This window comes from Macaca thibetana, chromosome 11 (assembly GCF_024542745.1).
Source record: "Macaca thibetana thibetana isolate TM-01 chromosome 11, ASM2454274v1, whole genome shotgun sequence".
In the NCBI taxonomy this organism is placed as follows: domain Eukaryota; kingdom Metazoa; phylum Chordata; class Mammalia; order Primates; family Cercopithecidae; genus Macaca; species Macaca thibetana.
The window spans coordinates 124312824-124328656 of record NC_065588.1 but is presented as its reverse complement, the minus strand read 5'-3'; the positions used below and the strand labels follow the sequence as shown (position 1 = coordinate 124328656).

At 41.3% G+C, this 15833-nt stretch overlaps 1 long non-coding RNA gene across 1 annotated transcript in view; it reads left to right on the top strand.

The window, feature by feature from the left end:
- The first annotated feature begins 243 nt into the window (after positions 1-243).
- LOC126930978 (uncharacterized) overlaps positions 244-15833 on the top strand; it is an 86865-nt gene continuing 71275 nt past the window's right edge. The window contains exon 1 of the long non-coding RNA XR_007717748.1: positions 244-309. This is a non-coding gene — a long non-coding RNA (uncharacterized LOC126930978). The remainder of the gene's footprint in view (positions 310-15833) is intronic.

Here is a 15833-nt window from a genome sequence, read left to right as displayed (position 1 = left end):
CTTTATGGTTTTTTAGGTGGGACCAAAGCAATACTCAGTGATATGGTTTGCCTGTGTTCCTGCTCAAATCTCATCTTGAATTCCCACGTGTTGTGGGAGGGACCCGGTGGGAGGCATATGAATCATGGGGGCAGGTCTTTCCCATGCTATTCTCATGATAGTGAATAAGTCTCATGAGATCTGATGGTATTATAAGGGGGAGTTTCCCTACCCAATCTCCCTCTTTGCCTGCTGCCTTCTATGTAAGACATGACTTGTTCCTCTTTGCCTTCTGCCATGATTGTGAGGCTTCCGCAGCCACATGGAACTGTAAGTCTAGTTAAACCTCTTTCTTTTGTAAATTGCCCAGTCTCAGGTATGTCTTTATCAGCACTATGAAAATGGACTAATACAGTAAATTGGTACCAGGAGTGGGGCACTGCTGAAAAGATACCTGAAAATGTGGAAATGACTTTGGAACTGGGTAACAGGAGAGGTTGGAACAATTTGGAAGGCTCAGAAGAAGACAGAAAAATGTGGGAAAATGTGAAACTCCCTAGCGAATGGCTTTAACCTAAAGCTTGATAGTGATATGGACAATAAAGTCCAGGCTGAGGTGGTCTCAGATGAAGATGAGGAACTTGTTGGGAACTGGAGCAAAGGTGAATCTTGTTATGTTTTAGCCAAGAGACTGGTGGAATTTTGCCCTCACCCTAGAGATTTATGGAACTTTGAACTTGAGAGAGATGATTTAGGGTATCTGGCAGAAGAAATTTCTAAGCAGCAAAGCATTCAAGAGGTGACTTGGGTGCTGTTAAAGGCATTCAGTTTTATAACGGAAACAGCATAAAATTTGGAATATTTGAAGCCTGACAATGTGATAGAAAAGAAAAACTCCCCATTTTCTGAGGATAAATTCAAGTCCACTACAGAAATTTGTATAAGTAACGAGGAGCCAAATGATAATCCCCAAGACAATGGCAAAAATGTCTCCAGGGCATGTCAGAGGTCTTCACAGTAGCCCCTCCCATCACAGGCCCAGAGGCCTAGGAGAAAATGGTTTCATGGGCCCAGGTCCTCATGCTATGTGCAGCATAGGGACTTGGTGTCCTGCATCCCAACCACTCTAGCAGTGACTGGAAGGGGCCAATGTAGAACTTGAGCTGTGGCTTCAGAGGGTGTAGGCCCCAGGCCTTGGCAGCTTCTACATGGAGTTGAGCCTGCAAGTACACAGAAGTCAAGAATTGGGGTTTGGGAACCTCTGCCTAGATTCCAGAGGATGTATGGAAATGCCTGGATGTACAGAAAGAAGTTTGCTGCAGGGGTGGGGCACTCATGGAGAACCTCTGCTAGGGCAGTGCATAAGGGAAATGTGGGGTCAGAGTCCTCACACAGAGTCTCTATTGGGACATTGCCTAATGGAATTGTGAGAAGAGGGCCACCATCCTCAAGACCCCAGAATGGTAGATTCACCCACAGTTTGCACCTGCACCATTTGCCTAGAAAAGCCACAGACACTCAATGCCAGCCCATGAAAGCAGCCAGGAAGGAAGCTGCACCCTGCAAAGCCACAGGGGCAGAGCTTCCTGACTACAGGAACCTACTTCTTGCATCAGCATGACCTGGATGTGAGATATGGAGTCAAAGGAAGTCATTTTGGAGCTTTAATATTTGACTGCCCCACTGGATTTCAGATTTGCATGGGGCTCTAGCCCCTTTGTTTTGGCCATTTTCAATGGCTGTATTTATCCAATGATTGTACCCCCACTGTATCTAAGAAGTAACTAATTTGCTTGTGATTTTACAGGCTTATAGATAGAAGGGACTTACCTTATCTCAGATGAAACTTAGGGCTGTGGATTTCTGAGTTAATGCTGAAATGAGTTAAGACTTTGGAGCACTGTTGGGAAGCCATGATTGGTTTTGACATGTGAGGATGAGATTTGGGAGGGACCAGGGGCAGAATGATACGATTTGGCTGTGTCCCCACCCAAATCTCATCTTGAATTCTCAGGTGTTGTGTGAGGAACCTGATGGCAGGTAATTGAATCATGGGGGCAGGTCTTTCCCATGCTGTTCTCATGATAGCAAATAAGTCTCATGAGATCTGACGGTATTATAAGGGGGAGTTTCCCTGCCCAATTTCTCTCTTTGTCTGCTGCCATCCACATAGGATGTGACTTGCTCCTCCTGCCTTCCGCCAGGATTGTGAGGCTTCCCCAGTCATGTGGAACCATAAATGCCCATTAAATTGCTCAGTCTTGGGTATATCTTTATCAGCAGCATGAAAACGGACTAATACACTCAGTCTAGAGCTAATTCTTTCCTACTATTGAAACAAGACCTTCTTTAGCACTGTACTCAATGCCCCATGGATTATCAAGTTTTCTGGTCTGAGTGTTGGGAACAGGTACTGTTTTCACCCTTGAGTGAACACCAGGCACTGCTCCCCGTCATCCTTTTGAATGGTTCTTTCTTCAGATAGAGGAAGGTTCTCCACACACGTGCAGACCGGCAATCCACTCAACATTCCTGGAGGCCCTTTCCAGATCTTCAGGGTCCTCTCCTCGCTTCGTACCCTTCCACATCAGCTCCAGATTCCTCAGGCTTCCTCAGCCACCAGCTCTGTCTCTTCAGCTCAGAGACTTTTCCAGGTTCTACCTCAGTTTCCCCTCACATGCTGCAAACTGGGGACACTCTAAGGGCAGCAAGCTGGGGCAATCACAGGGTTCATATGCTTGTTTCCATATCTCTGGGATCACTGTTTATACCTGGTGCCCAGTGTCTTTCCAGCTCTTGTTTCATATTTTTTAACAGTGGATCCCTCTTAGTCCATGTTGGCCAGAAGCAGAACTTCTTCATTTATTTTTAAATGGTGCTGAAATGGCCAATGCTCACTGAGACTAGCAGTTCTTCTTATGCATCTTTTTTTCCTACCTTACTTTATTACCTTTGGGAAGCTGGCTCATATTTGCCAACATTTATTCAACCCTGTCTTCTAATTATCATATGCTGATTTTAGTGAATATATGCATTCAGTATAAACCCCATGTGTTTTTATTTTTATTTTTTCAATCAGACACTCAAACATTTATTAAATATCTGCTCCAGGACAGCCACTATGGTAATGATACATTTTTTTAGTGGATGAAAAGTTGTGTAATACAACACTCTTTCCTTCCTGGATCATGCAATGTATTTGTGAAATAAATAAGTATAAAATGACAGTAGGAAGTAGAGTAGATAAAGAAACATTTTTAAAAACACTCTCATTTATTAAAATCAGTATTTGAGATAGTGTCTAAACTTACTTGAAATCAAATTCAGTCTGTACAAAAATTAAGAATTTTAATTCACTATCTCAAGATCCTAGAAGTATCTCTAATTTCATGATTCAAGACTTATGGAAGACAATTTGGATTGAGCACATCAGAATCATTATTCATTTTTTCTTTCCACTTTTCTTCTATTATAGAGGCTGAAAAGCCAAAACCAAAAACAGCATAAGCAACAACAAAATACTTTACAGGTTTTCTTGTAACTCTGAGTCACCATGTGATTCACCTTGAACCAATGATCCCCAGTGACAGCAAAATGGAAATACTTAGAAGAGATATCTGTCCTCTCTGTCTGCTGCAAAACAACAACAACAACAACAACAACATAACCCAAAACCCTTTTGAGTGAAGTTTTTTTTTTTTTTTTTTTCATATACCACCCTTTTTCTTTCTTGGGATGTAGCTGTGATGCCTGGAGACAGAGGAGCCATTTTATGACCATGAGGACAAAACGTCACATGCTGATATTGATTGAGGCTACAGAGAGTTGAATACTGGCCTCTTGATGGCGACATTGAGCCACATCAACAACCAGAAACTGCCTCATTTGACGAGAAGACTGAACTCCTCCACATATTTATGCCACTGATGTAGAGATTGATGTTATTTTCAACCAAACACAATACCTCATACTATTATGTATTCACTTACAAACTATTTTCTCTGTCTTAATTCTCAGTAAAGCAACTCTTAAAACTCATACTTTTTTTTTTCCCTACATACTTTTCACATCTTTAAGGAAAGGATTCTACTTCCTACTGGTAAAAAAAGAGGCAGTGGGGTATAATGGGAAAACAATGGTTTTTAGAATCTGATAAATGCAGGGGACTCCTGGATCAGTGACTTTTAGTTAAAGCAGAGCTTCTTCTCTGGTTTCCTTGGAGCATCTGTCAACCTCATGTGGGTTACTTCATTTCTCTTTTGATTTGTGTCTCTGAAATCACATTCATTATGGAAATCAAGAATAATTAAAAATAATTAAAAAGCCTAGCTCCCAAAACATGCAAATTTTTTGCATAGAAATCCGCATAAGAGAATCCTCAGAAATCCGCATAAGAGAATCTTCATACCATGTGATTCTCTTACATGATTCTGCTCAGGTGAGATGAGCGTAAAGGTAAAGGAAACACATTTACAGGTAGACTCTGTATCTATTGTCCATTGCTGGGACTCTTTGGTCTTGTTCTTGGAGCATTTACTGGAAATTGGAGGAAGGAGGATTCTTAGGTGGAAGCCAGTAACACTCTACAGCTGCATGTGAAACGCTGGTATGTGGATACTGGTCTCAGAGATGGTCTATGATTAAGAAGTTAAGAAAACAACCATGCAAATTGCGCTCATCTGAGCCCCAGCAAAATTATGGCTTTGCAAAATAACATTAAACTGTCATAGCCCAATCGTTGCCATGATTACGTAAAATACTTGAGTTATGTTTGTCCAAACTAGTAAGATAAACTTCTTATGCAAAAATGTATTGATTAGTGAAAGATGAGCATCTTTAATTCGGGTGTCTTTGCCCATCTACATCCCAGTAACTTTTATTTTTCTTCTTCACACAAAGCATTTTTTAAATTTTCGCTTTTCAAATGCAATTATGATTTAGTGCGGTCATAGACAGTTATTGAAGGGAGATGCTGATCATGTTTTTGTTCCAGTTATCATTTTTCAAAAGACGTTTCATTAAAAATGAGTTTTGCACCAGGGTTCGTCCAGTGAATTGAATCTTTGAGAATAGAATAATGTGCCACCTGCTCATAGCATAGTTCTGTAAACTCCTTGTACATAGTATCAGTTACTATTTCTGGAAAACATCCTTGTTTTCCCAAGAATGAGAACTGGAGGTCAAGGTGGTATAAATGCAGAAACAACTTCAGCACAGAAAGTGCACATAGTTCTTTTTAAGAGCTCTTTAAACCTTCTGATTTATATTGAGAAAAATAATGAAACCCTCGCCATCCCAGCAATAGCTTGGGTGAAAGAAAATGGCTTCTGAAGAACTATTGTGAGGTCTTTTGTTGAATCTTCAGTCATTTGGCCTCATGCAATGTACCAAAACAGCCATCTTCACCAGCTTCTCCTCGTGAACCTGGTGGGAAGAAGTACTGGGAAGCCCCTGGGTAGAGGGCACTGTGAGTTATGAAACAAACATTGTTTACAATGAACAAAAGTCCTCGTGGAGGCAGGTGGTTTATCTGTGGCATCTTACAATGTGCACCGTATACACTTAAATGGAGTGAGGGAGCCATAACATAACATTCAATTTCCCTCTGGTTAAAAAATCACTTGCAGTAAATTCTTTCTATAGACTCTCTCTGCCTTTATATTCCCAGTACAACATTTTATGCAAAAAGCTCAACAAACAGGTTGCACTCTTGCGCACTCTTTTCTGTGGTTCACATTTGAAGTTTTCTCCCAAGTATTACTGCATCCCTGCAACTAGCAGCCCGTGGTGAATGGAAAGTGATGACGGGAACTGCAAGATGCGGGATGGTATTGTCTTCTCTGTGTAAAGAGAATCATGGAGAAAACACACACTTGTATTGCTTTTTGGAAATGCGTGGGCTGGGTTTGCAAGGGACTTACCTGTGAGCTACAGGGGAAAGTCACGACAGTGAGTTGTGTGACTTCCTGCCTTGTAAGTGAAGTCAGATAACTTCTGCAATATTGGAGTTGCAGAACAAACTCGGGGAGGTCACAGGCTGCCAGTTAATGATCACAGTGTTGAAGGTTAAGCTAGTTTCTCGTGGAGCACGTGTTATTTCATAAGGGATCAGATGTATTTTTTAATAGGAGGCATCTTCACAAATACTTATGGTCTCAATATTATAAGGCAGTGATCCTGTAGCTGTTAAAACAAATCTTTTCATATCCAGGAAACCTCTTTGCCCTTCTCCGTAAATGATATACATTAATCTCAATTTTATGATGCATATGTATGATATATACATCAGGTCAAGATTCAACTTAAATGTCATGATAGCTGGTATATAAATATTCACTAGCATACTCCTTATCTCTATACCACGTTGGGAAGTATTTTCCCCACCAAGCCCTTGAGTCCACGGGACCCTAAACAAAACAATTACCTGAAACATCTTGCTGTTGGCTTCTGCGCTACTTTCTAGCCAACATTGAATTTAAGGAAATGGAGCAAGGCTTGTAATTTTCAGTTTTCCCAAAACTCCTTTACGGTGTCACTGAACAAAATTTTATAGACTTATCTCTCTGAAAAATGTCACTGTCATTTTTGCATAATGCCTGGGATTTCTCCCCTCATTGAACAGTTGCCTCTGTCTTCATATTAGAGCATTGAAAACATAGATGTGTGTGTCACAAAAACCCTTTTCCCAATCAGTCCCCACCATGTGGCTCTGGTCAGTCATTAAACATCTTCAACACCTATTTTTCCATCAATAAAATTATAGTAATAACTACCTGGTAGGGTGAGAAGATTAAATAAGGAGACATGCGAAAATTCTTGGCGGAAGGCCTGGTAATTGGTCATGTTTAATATATGCAAGTTGTGTACAGAAGTTTTTTTGTCTTACCCTCACATTCCACGGAAAACACTTGATGGGTCAGGTGTGGTGGCTCTCGCTTGTAATGCCAATGTTTTGGGAGGCTGAGGCAAGAGGATTGCTTGAGGCCAAGAGTTCGAGACCAGCCTGGGCAACATAGGTAGATGCTGTCCCTACAAAAAATAAGAAAATAAAGAAAATTAGCTGGGTGTTGCAGCTCTACCTGGAATTCTAGCTATTTAGGGGCTGAGGCGGAATTGCCTAAGCCCAGGGGCTTGAGGCTGCAGTGAGCTATGATCCCGCTGCTGCACTCCAGCCTAAGTGACAGAATGGCACCCTGTATTTTCAAATAAAGTAAAGAAAATGCTTGACCAAGTTTAACAACCTGGATGATCTGAAGTACAGGTGCCTTGGCCTTCTCAGACACGTGGGTTGAACATAAGACAGAAAAGAGCTGCTTTTGGACAACCAGAAATAGATTAATGTGACTGTTTAGATATAGATTTTTTAAAAACACTATTTCCTCTTTTATTGTGGCAAGAACACTTAAAATGAGATCTACCCTCTTAATAGATTTTAGGTGTAAAATACAGCATCGTTATCTATAGGTACAATGCTGTGTATCAGAGTCTGGGACGGATTCTTCCCATAAACTGAATTGGAACCTCAAAGAGATCCCCATGTTATTGCAACATTATTCGCAGTAGGGAAGATGTGGGAACAACCTGGATCCTGAACCCACAGATGAGTAGATAAAAAAAGTGTGTGTGTGTGTGTGTGTGTGCGTGTGTGTGCGTGTGCGTGTGCGCGTGTGTGCGTGTGCGTGTGCGCGTGCGTGTGTGTGCGCGTGCGTGTGCGTGTGTGTGTGCGCGCGTGTGTGCGTGTGTGTGTGTGCGTGTGTGCGTGTGTGCGTGTGTGTGTGTGTGTGCGCGCGCGCGCGCGCGCGTGTGTGTGTGTGTGTGTATAACTTTCCAACTTTTGAAATGACAGACCTGTTCAGGAAAATGGGTTTTCAGGCACACTCTTGAACCTGAGCTTGGTAATGAGTTGGAGCATGACTGGTGGTCACATGAACACAGTCCACTGCCGGGACAGGTTTCCTGTGCAGAGCAGTTTGAGGACAGCTGCCCCAAGATCCAACTCCAACACTAGAAGGAGGCAGATGATATCCTCAGTCAAACCTGGTCCCTCGTTACCAATATCGTGAAGAGAACCCAATCTCTGCTGTTAAAACGACCTCAATTCATCCTTTGGCCTCACAACTCACTACCTGTGTGACTGACAAATGCATTCAGCTCTCAGCCTCTGATTCCTCATTTGTAAAATGGGTTGACCCCACCTAATCCTTAGAGGTGGTTGTGTGGACTAAACTTAACTGTCACACATTGGAGCAAGAGTTTGATCATTTCCTCTCACCCTTTGCTCCTTTAACTATCATCTCCCCCACCCCTGAGTGATCCTGTCTCTGCCCCAATTGGTCTCAAACATGGGGTAATGTTACCACCTCCCAGACTTGGGTCTTGAAAACCCAGTGACCTCCTGCTTGTCCTCATTCCAGCTCCACTCTCCTGGCCCGTCCTAGTCTACGGTTGTCCTGGCCCTTGCATGTGGCTTCTCTCCTATCCACTTCCCAGCAGCAAAGCCAAGGACAGCACTGACAAATGCCAGGAACCTTAGACTCTTAAGTGTGAACAGACTTTAGTTTTAATTTTTTAATTTGTCTTCTAAGCAGATTCTCCAAAAGTAACAGCTGCCCATAGGACCACGATAAATCAGATGTAAGTACAGATATTCTCACTCATTTAGATAGCTAGCTAATGAAACAATGCCTTAGGACATATATTTGACAAAAATTGACACAAAATGTCACTCCATTACTAATTTGAATCCTCATTCACAGTAGTTTTATTCCTAAATTTATGCTTTATTTGGAATACTCCAGGAAAGATGAATTACTGTGACCTATCTTGCTAAGTGAAAATTATTGGCCAATGAAGATGGCTTTCTTGGAATTCTCTTCTCTTTCTTGTATCAGATAGGATTAGTTTGGCTTCCTATTAATAGACAGATTTAAAACAAAGAGTGGTTTAAATAAGATAAAACTGTATTTGGCTCTAATATAATAAAAGTCCTGATGGATGCCACACAGGTCAGGTATGACAGCCTAAAGGACATCAGGATCAGACTCCTTCAGACATTCTCCCTCCCTAACACTAGGCAGAGCTCTGCCTTCCCTTGGTCCACGACAGTGGCTGGAAGTAACCATCACACCTGCTTCAGGTTAGCTAGATGAGAAAGGTAGGAGAAGGAAGGCGAAAAGGGGAGATGTCAAAGGCTTTTAAGAAAAGTTCCTTGCAGCTCTCATACGCATATTTTAGTAGAAGTGGAAGGAGACATTTATTTGGTTTCCCTGAAATATGTAGTTGGAATTCTTCCGGGGACACAGTGGGCAGATTTGCATGAGGACCAAGGAGCATCCAGGAGTGAAGAAATAAAAAGTTTAATCCCTTTCCTTTGGAGTTCTTGGAGGAAGTCAGACACCATGAGGGATAGGACAATCTATGGAGAGGATGTGGTAGGCAGAATAATAGTCCCTCAAACTTACCTGGATCTAACTCTGCAGAAAATGAATATATTGTCTTACCTGTCAAAAGGAACTCTACAGATGTGATTAAGGTTCAGAACCTTCAGATAGGGAAATGATCCTGTTTATTGAGGGGAGTGCAGTCTAATCACATGAGTTTTTTGTTGTTGTTTGTTTGTCTTTTCTTGACAGAGTCTTGCTCTGTCACCCAGGCTGGAGTGCAATGGCAAGATCTCAATCTCCACTCACTGCAACCTCCATCTAGTGGGTTCAAGCAATTATCCTGCCTCAGCCTCTCGAGTGGCTGGAATTACAGGTGCCCACCACCATGCCCGGCTAATTTTTTGTATTTTTAATAGAGACGGGGTTTTACTATGTTGGCCAGGCTGGTCTTGAACTCCTGACCTCGTGATCTGCCCACCTCGGCCACCCAAAGTGATGAGTTTTTAAACTGAAGGACACTTCAGCTGTGCATGGAGGGCACTTTGAGTGCAGAAGGCCGATTTGAGAGACGGCCACATAAGGAGGCCTCATGTTCCTTCTCCACTTCTGCTGCTTCACTTGACCAGCCAAAAAAAAAAAAAAAAGCAGTACTTATGTTAATTTACAGTTGCTGGCTTTGAAGATGGAGGAGGAGGGCCAGAGGCCAATGAATGTGGGTGACCTCTAGATGCTAGAAAAGGCAAGAAATTGAATTCTGTCCTAGAATCCACAAGTTAAACTGCATCCCTGCGAGCTCCTTGATTTTAGCCCAGTGAGACCTATGTTGGACTTCTAACCTACTGTGAGATAGTAAGTGTGCAATATTTTTAACTGCTACATTTGGGATAATTTGGTATAGTAGCAATAGAAAATTATTACAGGCACTGATGCCCATCAGAGATGTAAGCTGTTGTATGGAGTTCATATTAGTGTCCTACGGTCATCTCAGCAAAGTGCAACCAACAGGGTGGCCTAAAACAACATAAGGTCATTCTCTTATAGTTCTGGAGACCAGAAGTCTGAAATCAAGGTATCAATAGGGCTGTGCACCCTCTGTATGATCTAAGGCAGAATCTGTTTCATGCCCTTCTCTTAGCTTCTGGTGCTGTTGATAGTGCTTGGCATTCCTTGCCTAGTGGATGTATCACTCAAATCTCTGCCTCTGTCATCACTCGGCCTTGTCCCCATGTGTCTCCATTCATATCATTTTCCTCCTGTGCATGTCTGTCTCTGTGCCTTCCTGTTCTCAAGAGGACACCAGACATATGAGACCAAGGGTTCACCTTATTGCAATATAACACGTTTGAACTAATCATATCTGTAATGACCCAATGACCCTATTTCCAAATAAAGTCACATCCTCAGGTTCCAGGAAGAATGGGAATTCTTGGGGGACACTCTTCAACTCTGCATAGGTGGGCGAGATGCTTCTAAGCACATCATCATACGGCTGTCCCTTGAGAAGTTCTTGCTATGTGGGCAAATTGAAAGAAACATATTGCCAAAGAGCGGCAACGAACGAGTTATTTATTTATTTTTCAACTACCTGATACTCTAAGAAAATCCTGCCAGGCTGGCATCTGTGGGGTATGGCTCTATCCACACAGTACTTCCTCCCAGGGACAAAGATGTGTGGGACTTCTAGGCCCACTGGTTTTAGTAGAAATACACTTGCCCATCATGATGCTATTCAGCCAGAATTGTTACTGAACCACTCACCTTGTAGGAATTTATTTAGGAATAAAAATGTGACATTCATTTGCTGTGCATCAGTGCTCATAAACGTGTGAGCTAGGGGTCAGCCTACATCTTTGGTAAAGGATCTAATAGTAAATATTGTAGGTTTGCAGGCCATGTGGTCTCTGATGCAAACACTAAGCTTTGCTACTTCAGAGTCATAGATGATATGGAAACGAGTGTGTTTGTGTTCCAAGAAAAACTGAATTAACAAAAATAGGTAGCGGGCAAGATTTAGCCTAGGCTCTGTGATTTACTGAGCACCGAAGTAGGCTGATGACTAAACTCTGAAGCTGTCTAGATCATTCCTCAGGGAGCAAATTCTAACCTACATCGCTTGTGCCAGACTATGGTTTTAATCCTGTTTGTCTCTTGGGAAGGCTAAAAAAGTCTATTAAACAGATGCTGCATTAAAAAGTACAGTGTTAATTAAGATACAAAAAAGGATTATTTATTTCCTTTTGATATGAAAAGAGGTTATTTCAGTCTTTTTGCCTCTTAAACCTGTCTACTTTGCTGGGTGGTTTGTTTTACTTGTACTCATATAGATACACAAAGAACCCAGGTGCTCCTTGTCCCTGTCTGGACACTCCCTGCTGTTCTGTTAGTTCTGTTTGGAAGGAAAAGGCCATTTTAAGTGCAGACTCAGCACCTGCAGCAGGAAAGGGTCAAGACTGCCATCACCAAGAACATGAAGGGGCTCCAACCTTGAGAAAAACCCCTGAAAAATGACCCAGCTCTCATCCACTCTTGCTGTATTTCACAGCCTTTGTTTCTTGTAGTCTTCTCTTGTCCAACATGGTTCTTCAACACTTCCAGGACAAATCTAGTGAATATTCAGATGATTCTTCTGTTTTTTGTTTTGTTTTTTTCTTTTTTTTGAGACAGGGTCTCACTCTGTCACCCAGGCTGGAGTGCAGTGGCATGATCAGGGCTGACTACAGCTTTGACTTTCTGGGCTCAAGTGATCCTCCCACCTCAGCCTCCCGAGTAGCTGGGACTACAGTTGCACAGCACTACAACACCCAGCTAATTTTTGCATTTTTAAAAAATAGAGACAGGGTCTTGCCTTGTTGCTCAGGCTGTTCTCAAACACCTGGGTTCAAGTGATTCTCCCACCTCAGCCTCCCAAAGAGCTGAGGGCTCTATTTTTTTCAGAGACTACTTTATCTTCCATATTCAAGTTTTAGGTTTAAAAAAATGAATTTCAATCCAGGGATTGATCCATAGCAACATAATATCTAAAGTTTAGGATATACCAAAGTTTTTCCACATGTCAAATAAAATTAATTGTGAGAAATTATAGAAAATTACTATGGAGTTGCAAAAATAAATATAAATTCAAGCTCAGAACACATTCCAAATGATTCACTTGAAACCATAAAATTGCACAATTAACCCAAAAGAAACTAAAAGTTGATCTATATCAGCCCACACTCTACTTTTGTGGGTAACAGGACTGAGGATCAGAGAGGACAGTAATTGGCTTAGGGTCCCACATCCAGATATTGGCAAGATTTTCCTTTTGCTTTATTATCATGACATTGCTTTTACCACTGTAGGCTTCTAGTGTATGCGAATCAGCAGGCGATGGTGAAATGGGAAGGTTAATGTAATCTAATTAAAGGAAATAGTGGAAAAGGTTGCCTATTGTCTTATTTGTCTCTATGATAACCAATTTAGAGGCATCTGATCATGTCCAGACTTTTAAGGACTTCAACATTTACAGTCGTTTTTTTCTTCTTTGGCAGGGATATAAGAAGACTCAACTTAAATTTCTTTGGTCCTGTAGAGGTACAAATGTCAATCTACAAGCTCAAGTATAGAGAAAAGATACATTTCTCTTTTTTATTTTGGTTACTTATATTACTTTTTATAAGTATCCTTGCTATTAGATGCCTGAATGTTATCCTCCATCAGTTCAGAAATCCCACCCGCAGTGACTTCCAAAGTCAAGACTGAGACAAATGTTACTAGGTAACCAAACTTTCCTTCAGGTCCTCTTTTTTTTCTGTATCTTGCCTGGTCTTGAAGGCAGGAAACCTTCCTCAACTTTATCAATTTTTAAATTATATGTTCTGAGTTACTTTAGAATTCAGAATTTTAATACCCAGGAGGTTTTTCTTTGGCATATCGTCTCTTCTCCAGTGCCATGAATGCTAGCTGAATTGACCTCACAAATGTGAAAAAGAGCGAAGACTAAGAAGAAATACCAAGGAAAAAATCAGTTGATGATTCGAAACACAAATTCCCCACAAATCCATTTTTAATGTCATGCTTTTATCTGGATCAGAAATACAAGTAACAGGCATAGGTGGAAGGGCATTATCATAACCTCTTCCTCCCAGTGGAAGGAAGCAAACTTCCCAGCAGTTTTCTTCCAGTTTGCAGTGGACATCCATGTACTCAGGGCACTTAGAATGAGACTGGAGTCTCCTCTGACCCATTCACTCCTGTTAAGCTGGGCCTCAGTTTTTGCCTTTAGAAATGTGATGGCTGAAGAACATGATTTTTAAGTAGCAGGTGCTGGTGAGATTGCAGACAGAAGAACACTTAAACACTGTTGGTGGGAGTGTAAATTACTTCACCCGTCGTGGAAAACAGTGTGGCAACTCCTCAAAGACCTAAAAACAGAACCACCATTCTAGCTGGCAGTCCCATTCCTGAGTATATATCCAAAAGAATATAAATTATTCTAATCTTAAAGACACACACATGCTAATGTTCATTGCAGCACTGCTCACAACAGCAAAGACATGGAATCAACCGAGATGCCCATCGATGGTAGACTAGATAAGGAAATGTACATATATACCATGCAGTACTATGCAGTCATAAACAGGAGCAGGATTGTGTCCTTTGCAGGAACACGGATGGATCTGGAGGCCATTATCCTTAGCAAACTAACACAGAAACTGAAAACCAAAGACAATATGTTCTCACTTATAAATGGGAGCTAAATAATGAGAACACATGGACACATAGAGGGAAACAACAGCCACAGGGTCCTACCAGAGGGTGGAGGGTGGAAGGAGGGAGAGGACCAGGAAGAATAACTAATGGGTGCTAGGCTTAATACCTAGGTGAAACAGGCGTACCAAATGAAATAGTCTGTACAACCAACTCCTGTGACACAGGTTTACCTATATGATAAATTTGCACATGTACCACTGAACTTAAAATAAAAGTTAAAATAAAAGTCAGAGTAAAAAAAATTAAAAATACTTTATTTTTAGGGCCATTTTAAATTCAGAGCCCAATGAGGGAATGGACAGAAAGCTCCTGCATACCTCCTGCTCCAACCCATGCACGGATACCGCCTCCTGGACTATCAACATCCCTATAATTGTTTGTTACGATTGTGGTACATTTGCTACAATTGATGATACATCCTTATCACCCAAAGTCCACAGCTTATGTCAGTAACCATTGGTGTTGTACATTCTAGGGGTTTTGACAAGTATATAATGACTTGTACCCTCCATTATATTACCACACAGAGTAGTTTCTCTGCTCTGAAAGTCTTCTGTGCTCCATACAATTACCTCTACATTTTCCCAGTCCCTGGAAACCTCTTATCTTTTTAATTTGCCTTTTCTAGAAAGTTACATAGTTGGAATCAAATGGATTGTAGCCTTTTGTGATTGGTTTCTTTTGGTAATACGCATTTAAAGTTCTTTGGTAGCTTTTCAGGGCTTGATAGCTCATGTCTTTGTAAAGCTAAATAATATCCTATTGTTCAGATATATCTGTTTACTTATCCATTACTTATTGAAAGACATCCCAAATTTTGTTAATTATGAATAAAGCTGCTATAAGCATTCATGAGTAAGTTTTTGTGTGGACACAGGTTTTCAGTTTCTTTGGGTAAATTCTAAGGATCGTGAATGCTAGATTGTATGGTAAGTGTGTGTTTAGTTTTTTGAGACTGCAAGACTGTCTTCCAAGGTGAATGTACTATTTTGCATCCCATCAACAATGAATGAGACTTCCTGTTTCTCCACCTCCTCAGCAGCATTTGGTGTTGTCAGCGTTTTGGATTTTTGCAAGGCTTATTTTTCAGTACTTTTCTTTTATGTTGCTATTGTTTGGCTTCAAGTAGAATCTCTAGGTTGTCTTGTTTTAAGTGAAATCAAGAAACAAGAATGAGCTGGCATAGTCAATCTGGTTGGCTTATAAAAACTGGAAAACAGGAGGCTAGAAGATAGAACCCAAAATTGTGATAATAATCCTATGCACACCTTGGTTACCTATCCACCAACTGTTGTCCTCAGTTATGATTTGGTTAAGACATCTACTCTTTCTACATATAGCATTTACCCCAGGAGAATCTGAATTCACTCCAACTTGAGGGATGGGCTAATTCTGTCCTCATTTCCAGTGAGGGTGGAAAGGGTTATGTGACCCAATTTTGGCCAATGACAAGGAAGTTCTGTTTGTGGGTACCCGGGAGAGAAAGGTCCAGATTCCTAAGACAGAGACACAGGATGAAACAGTCATTTCTTGTGCCTGCTATTATGTCTGAATGAGACACTTAGGATTGCTACAGCCATCTGCAGCCCTTGTGAGGACAAACTCATCACCAAGAATAAAGGATTGGGGAGATGGAAAGAACTTGGGGCCTTGGGTACAATATTTAGCCCTTGGATCAACTTCCCCCAAAGGCATTCCTACTTGACTTCTTCTTAGGTGAAA